The 7,776-nt window shown below is 40.7% G+C and overlaps 1 pseudogene; it reads left to right on the forward strand.

The window, feature by feature from the left end:
- The first annotated feature begins 1,437 nt into the window (after positions 1-1,437).
- On the forward strand, positions 1,438-3,044 carry LOC141832188 (transcription factor bHLH25-like; annotated as a pseudogene).
- The last annotated feature ends 4,732 nt before the right edge of the window (positions 3,045-7,776 follow it).

Genomic DNA, 7,776 nt, shown 5'->3' on the forward strand with positions numbered 1-7,776 from the left:
TCTGAGAATTACCAATCGTTGAGTTGATGCTAATATTGGTATATGATTATGATTTTGCAAGATGTTGCTCTTCTTTTATTGTCCAAAATGTATGTTTGTTGCTTGTCTCCGTATCAGCATTGGAATCAAAATTTTCCACCTCAATTTGTGTCGAATGTGATTGAAACTAAGACTCAAGGGGAGAAGATGATGTTGCGAGTTCTTTTTCAATTTCGGATGCACCTATATTCACTTTTCTGCAAAAAGTGGAATTCATCCTATATATACTACCATTTATAAGGAGGTAAATGACAGTTAATCACGGAGGAGGATACATACATGGAGGATATTGTTGAAGATATTGAAAATTTAAAGGGGATCATGTAGAATATGAAAAATTTTATGGATATTACATAACAGAAGGTAAGATCAAAATGAATGGGCAAAAGAAAGATAATAAAATCGTTGAAGTAATTAAGTTGTGAATTAACAAGATATAGCTAGTTGTAGTTTGAATGAAAAAATAAAACAAATATATTTATTTATGCAATGACTAATAATTTACCATTTGCAACTGTCAAATTCATATTTTTTTATAAAATGGTCAAATACATATATATGTAAAATAAAAATAAAAATCATTTTAACCGTCGTACAAAATATTCATTAATTATATTTTTAATGAAAAAATAAAGATAAAATATATCATTAATTGTATGGTCTTATCCACATTCCTAATTTTAAAATTAAAGAAAAGAATAACTTTGAAATTTCACTATTATCTTAAAATAAAAACCTCAATCCTTGCACCCATAATGGTTCGAATTTTTTTATTCAATTTTTTTTATTTCACAAACTTCTCCAAAAATCTTATATTATATTGGAGTTGTACTTAAAAAATAAGGATTATGAATGAGAATTTGACTAAAATAATTTTTATTTGGTTCATACAAAAGAAATCTAATGGTTAAGCAATCAACAAAATATATATTTTATTTCTAAGAGATCAAACGCGGACGCTCTGGAAGTTGACTTTCGGCCATGCCGAGCTTCATGAACGTGGAGACGCAGGATTACGATGAGACGAAAAGATGGAGGGCAGGGGTTTCCTGAGTCAATTTCCTCGTGGCCTATTTTGCTTTCAAATGCATGTTCCATGTGGTAAAAGGCTCTCTGTTTCTCCTCTCGTTCCTCCTCTTTATTCTAATCCGTTCTCCTGTGTGTAGTTTACTCGTTCTAGCTACGCGCAGCAGAACAAACAGAACAGTCTCCAAACAAGGACCATCCATTTTTCTTCAGGAAGATAAATTATTGTGCCAGCCGTGGCAAGAATTAAGCAAGGACGACCTAATAATGGAGAGGAGACAGAAAGTCAGAAAGAGAGGAGTCCCCATTCTCTATATTAGGTAGGCCTCGGAGCCTCCAAAACAACAGTGTTCATGAAGTAAGAACCCTTTGAATCTGAAGGTACAAGGAAAGAACTCACTCTTCTCTTCTTCCACAAAACCGGGAGGGCGTATTTTCTGCTCTGCTTCAATCTCTCGCCATGGAAGCATTAGCATCTTCATTCTATGATGATATGGTGAGGACTAAGGATTCAGGTCCATTAGTTGTTTTGCATTGTGAAGTTTGAATGAGTGAAAATCATTTGTTTCTTTTTGGTGGAACTTGCAGGGAATGATGATGGATCACAGCCTGTTTGATCAGTGGGAGTTGACTGCACTCGACCACGAGTTCAATGCAGCGCAGCATCTAGAATTGAGAATCGAGGCCCCAAACTAGGAGCTGGAGTTCTTCCACCACCACCACCACCGAGTTCAACTCTGCTCCGCTGCCGGATGCAGCTGCGTCAGGCCCGACGATTCTATCGTTCGGCAGGCCGGATTTGACTTTCTACGAAGAAGAGATGGACGTGTTGGTTGCGAAAGGCGACTCGAAGAGGAGCTTCGACACCATGCTTGGACAAGGACCCAAGAGGGGAAGAACGGCCTCTCATAATCAGGAGCATCTCTTGGCTGAGAGGAAGCGAAGGGAGAAACTCAGCCAGCATTTTGTCACGCTCTCTGCGATTATTCCAGGCTTAAAGAAGGTAACGAAACAAAATGGTACAAAGTTTTTGTCTTTTACAAGATAGCTGACATCGATGCTTCTCCAACTTTCGGATGCAAAAAGATGGACAAGGCCTCTGTTCTTGGGGATGCCATCGAGTACCTGAAGCAGCTCCAGGAGAAGGTGCAGTGTCTGGAAGATCAAGTCGCAAAAAGGTGCATTGACTCTGCAGTTTTGTTGAAGAAGTCTCGTCTTTGTAATTACGGCGATAGCTCGTCGAGCAGCGAGAGCCATGGCGAGTCTCTTCCGCAGATCGAAGCCAGGGTTTGTGCCAAGTCCATTTTGATCAAGATTCACTGCGAAAACCACAAGGGCGCACTGGTGAGAGCCATTTCGGAGATTGAGAAGCTTCATCTTTCTGTGACCAGCACCAGCGTCATGGCTTTCACTAGATCTTCTCTTGACATCACAGTAATGGCTCAGGCAAGATTCCTCACCTGGTCATTTCGCTTTCCCGTGCATCTTTTTAAGTGCAATTAACTTGAATTTTCCTGGCGATTATCAACAGATGGATGAGGAATTCTCCATGACAGTCGAGGATTTTGTGAAGCAATTGAGCTCGGCTTGCACACAACTCAAGTGATGAAGAAGAATGTTCATTACCTTTTTAACTAGGCGACCATTTTCTCCTCTCTAGTTTTTGCTGTCCTTTTCAGTTGATGATCTTTTTTTTCTTCTCTCTACTTTTTGCATGGTTAAGCTACTTAATCATGTTCTAAAGGAGAAGAATGCCATTGTTTATGTGTCTTTCGCTACTAGTGTTTTTTTAGGACCTCCATGGGAGTTGACTTTTAAAAACCATTTCTTATCTTCCCCTTCCTTCAAGCCTTTCTTTATAAAACGATTAGTAGTTCCATGAATGAAGCTTAACTGAGAGGAAAAAGAGGTGGTGTTTTTCTTTAATCTCTGGAAAATAAGAATGCCTGTTTTAGAACTGTGTAATAATCCCTTCTTTAAGGTTCATATGAATAATTCTCATTTGTATATATTTTTTTGGGAAGATATTACGCTAATCTTGTGGAAATTTGGTTGAATCATCATAAAATGCTCGAGATTGTATTCATTACAATCATTAATATTCTTGTTTGAGATTATTATGGATGAGTTATAGGTTGATGATGGTGAATTCATACAAAATCCACAGACGGTGAAGTTCTTGTCAGCTTGCAAAGAGAAAGGAGGGTGAGAATGGAGGCGGAGAGTGCTCTAGCTTAACCACTTCAACATTCAAATCAGAACCGAATTGGAGATAGAAGATATTCGAAAAATATAGGAGGAGAAAATGTTAGTTGTGTGTGTATGCGCGCATACATGTGCTCGCGAGAAGCGAAATCATTATATAGAGTCATCAGAGGAGATGTCTTATCTCAGAATCGCCGTCGAGAGCACACGAGGGTGAGGGAAGCGGCGCGATTTTTAGGTTTGGCCGCGCGATTTGGGAGAGGCGGGATTTTGTAGGGTTTTCCTTCGTTTCGGCGGCCACGGTGGACGATGCACAGTGAAACTTCTCGCCACGTCAGATGTCGCGGACGGAGTCGCGCAAATCACTCGCGCAGGATATCATATCTATATATATATATATATATATATATATATTTCCATCAAATAAAATCTTAGTCGATTTTAACCCATCCAAATCAACCTAACCCAGAGTTAAATTAATCAAACCATCACAAAACCAAAACAGAACTAAAATCCTAAATCCAACCATGTTAAAACTTAATTCACTTAACACAACTCGATCGGAATTCTATACAACACCTTCTAACTTGTTGTTGTTGCCTCCAATTTTAGATATGGATGTCAATAGGGTTATGTTAAATTTGTGAGAGTAATCGTAGTAACCTAACAAAGTTTTTATACTATACTAATTTCTGTTCCAACACTACTAATTTTCTACGTATCAGGCTACGCGGTTGTAGGCAATATCAACTAACATGTAGATGGATTTCAAATACAAAAGTAAATTCAAAAATTAACATGCATTCAAAAGTTGGGCAGTGCTTGAATAGACATCTATGTAGAAAGAAAAACTCTTGTCTAGAAGCTTCTCCACCCAAGCAATCGAAATAGCTAAAGGCCTTAACAGGCTATTGAACACACAAAGGAAGCTTAGAGCTAATGAAAAAAATGAACTACCATACCTAAAAGATGACTACAGGATGGAGAAGGCAATGATACAGATACAACTCAGTTCCTGTTAAAATTAGCCTTTAGTGTCAATTCGGATTGAGTTGGACTCGAGTTGGACTCAAGTCAACTCAGATTGTGTGAGACTCGAGTTGGACTCAAGTCACACAAGTCAAATTCGAATTTGATTAAAAGGTTATCATGCATGAGATGCATGATCATTAAAAAGCTGCATGATCTTCCTTAAAAGAAGAGAAATATTATCATGCATGAGATGCATGATCTTCATTAAAAGAGGAGAAAGATCTTTATGCATGAGATGCATGGGAATTAATAAAGTATTAATTTCGTGGATCACTAAAAGACAAGAAAACCCTTCATCCTTCATATCTCATGGTGGGATATAAAAAGGGGTGAGAGGCTCTTGATGAAGGGGTTGTTGGATGCTCTTGCTCTTCTTCTCTTCTTCTTCTCTTGGCCGAACCTCCCCTTGTGGCTAGCACCACAGTTTGGTTCTTCTCCATCTCAGTGTTCGTGTGGATACCGTGGAGGAGCGAACACACTGATCGTGCTGAGATCCGACGACCTTGAAGGCAAAGAGTTGCTGTCGGGATTGCGAAGGGCACGCATCGAAGGTAAACTCGATTCTAGTAGGTAGAATTGACAAACGAGTATGTTTTTCGCATGGATCTTCTGGAGGGATCCTGTTTTCCGCTGCGTTATATGCAGTTTAATCAGTTTTTCGCGCATATAGATCCCTACCGTTCCTATGTCTATAAGGATAAAGAAATTAATTGGAGCAATAAAACATAAGGATCTAACAAGGCAAAGATCAGCAAACCCTCCAGTTGGTGGCAAAGTTGAAAAACAAGCACAACAGGAATTAGGTTGTTTCAAAGCTTGAAAAGAAGGTGGCTGCTTACAACCTTAGTTACCAGTTCAAATCATTACCTCCCAAAAACGTGTAGCACGCCTCCATCAATATTTCAATGCCAACAAAAGGAAACGGAGGAGAGGGAAGGAACGAAGGTGAAATCCTAGACAAAGAAATCAGATTTTACCTTGTTCGCATTCGAGGTCGGTTCGATCAATCTCGGCTGCCGCAAGCACATTGGGTTTAGGGTTTGGTCGAGAGCCACGGTGATGGCGGCGTCGGCAGAGGAGGGGATCGGGATCCGGTGCCAGGGCAGCGGCGGCGGCAGCAGGGTTGCTACCGACGGTGGCGCCTCTGAACCCAGGAGGCGGGGAAGAGAGCAGCGGAGCAAAGGTTGAGAAGGCGACCGACGTCCATGGCGCCAGTCAGATCCGAGAAATTGGGGTTGTCTTCTTGTTTGGGGACCTCTGGTTCGTGAACATGAGACGAGCCTTGCACGGATTGAAGGCCATTCTTCAAGAGGGACGACGCCCTAGATTTTTCTTGCCCCCTTGTCACCGCGGTTGAGGATTTAATCGCGCTCACGCGATTTTTGTGCCGGTGAGGACGAGATCGCGAGATCCCCTCGCGGTGTTTGCGGGCGGACCTGGTCGCGAGGCATACGCGGAAGAGAAGGTCGCGAAAGGGAAATAGTAATCGCACTTATATTGAGGAGAGCACAGTATATTTTTCAAAATTGGGATTAAGATTTGGGTTAAATCGGATTATTTTTATTAAATCGAATCAGATTAGCTCTTTGGTTCGCTTGATTTCCTAACTAAATGACCTCCAATTTGACCCAAACTAATTTTGTTGGATTCGTCTTCGCAAGATGAATCTTTTCATCCATTTTATTTTATCAAACCCCCTTCCAGCACGAACCAAATCAAGTTGGTTCGGTTTGGTTCAATCTTGGTTCGTTTGGTTCACTAACCAAACGATCTCTAATTTTACTCAGTTTGGTTTCGTTGATTTCGTCTTTGCAAGACGAGTCACATCCTCCCGAATCTTATCTTTAACAACCTAATGGGTTTCGATTTTTATAATTTATGCGTTTAACTTAATTAGTCTTCCTAATCTTTCCTCAAACTCCTGAAATTAAGGCTAATTTTATTTATAAATACCCTCTAATTTCTGGTATTTTACAAATCTTGTTAATTTCTACTGTGAGTTTCTGTTATCGTAGACTTGTGGAGTTTTGTTGTTTGCTTGTTGTGAGTACTATCGAAATGTTTTGGGATTTTCGTTGTTATTTAATTGACGTGTTGGTGATCATACCTTGATGGTATATGCATTTGTTGTTGTGATTGCTAAATTAGCTACATATGTTGGGTATGTAGTTTGTGGCCCTGTGGGCCTTTAACTTGTAGTTAGTAGCTTAAACATATGTTGTAATAGTAATCGACCTTGTAGGTCTTCTATGTTCCTATGTATCAAGGAAAGTTGAATTGTTACAGGAGAGATGCTACTGAAATTTTTTGGACGATCGTCTCTCGGAACGTAACATTCTGGTGACTTTACAAGGGGTAAATAATAAAAATTATGGAATTCTTTAAGATTACGGTGACAATTTAGAATTATTATCCCTATAATAAATCAATTGAACAATAACTAATTTTTTATTATTAAGGATGATTAAAGACTATAGCACATGTCTAATCAGTTAGCTGTTTGGATTTATGGAATAATATAATCTCCTATGTTATGTTTGTTATGAATGAGCATAGTGACACATTATTTGATCGAAAATAATTACGATCCTAATCCCCAATATTTAATAACACATTTGTTCTGGGATAATCTAATGGGTTCATCATGGTCGAACTCGAGTCTAAGTCTGGTCCCAACGCACAAGTGCAACTAATTGAGTCTGTAACCTCAAGTAGTTTAGGCGTATACCGACGAAGTGCACCCATGCGGCAGATACCTCGCCGAATCCTTCCATTCGGCAGGACTCGCCGAATCCTGCCGAATCCGAGTCCTCAGCAGACTCCTCACTCGGCCGAATCCGAGTCTTCAGCAGACTCGCCTTACAGTGCCCTGGCATGTCTCATCATGTTCTCTGACTGGCCCACGCCCTTCATTTATTATCGTCATCCTTCTGACACCCACATGAGATGGTTACTAGCAACGATGGGACAATAAACTCGATTGTTCCTGCCACCTCATTAATCATGATGGGATCCCCTTTAATGATGACGTGACAGGTATACACGCTCATCCCTCTATAAACAGACCACTCCGCTCTGCAGGTAGCTCTCTCGCTTTCTCTCGCAACTTTCTACACTCCTCTCTATCTTCTACTGTTCATCTTCTTCCTTGTCCCTGACTTGATCGTCGGAGTGGTCGCGCCAGGGCACCCCCTGGCCTTCCTGCTGACGATCCTTGTGTTCTCAGGTCATCTGGAAGGTTGCTGTTGCTCATCATCGATGCTCCGGTGAAGTCTCCGGCGATTGTAAAGCTCTCACTGCGTCCATCACTTGTTACTGTTCAGAGCCATCATCAAGGAGGTCCGGTGACGTGTCCTGGAGCAGTTCTCAACCGGAACATAATTTGGCGCCGTCTGTGGGAACATATTTTGCCCGGATTTGAGATGCCGACGGACGAACCTCCCCAGCCTCCTCAGCCCTATTTCGTCGCCATGA

The sequence above is a fragment of the Curcuma longa genome, chromosome 7 (assembly GCF_044706935.1).
Source record: "Curcuma longa cultivar G26 ecotype Majalengka, Jawa Barat chromosome 7, ITB_CL_G26_1.1, whole genome shotgun sequence".
NCBI classification, from domain to species: domain Eukaryota; kingdom Viridiplantae; phylum Streptophyta; class Magnoliopsida; order Zingiberales; family Zingiberaceae; genus Curcuma; species Curcuma longa.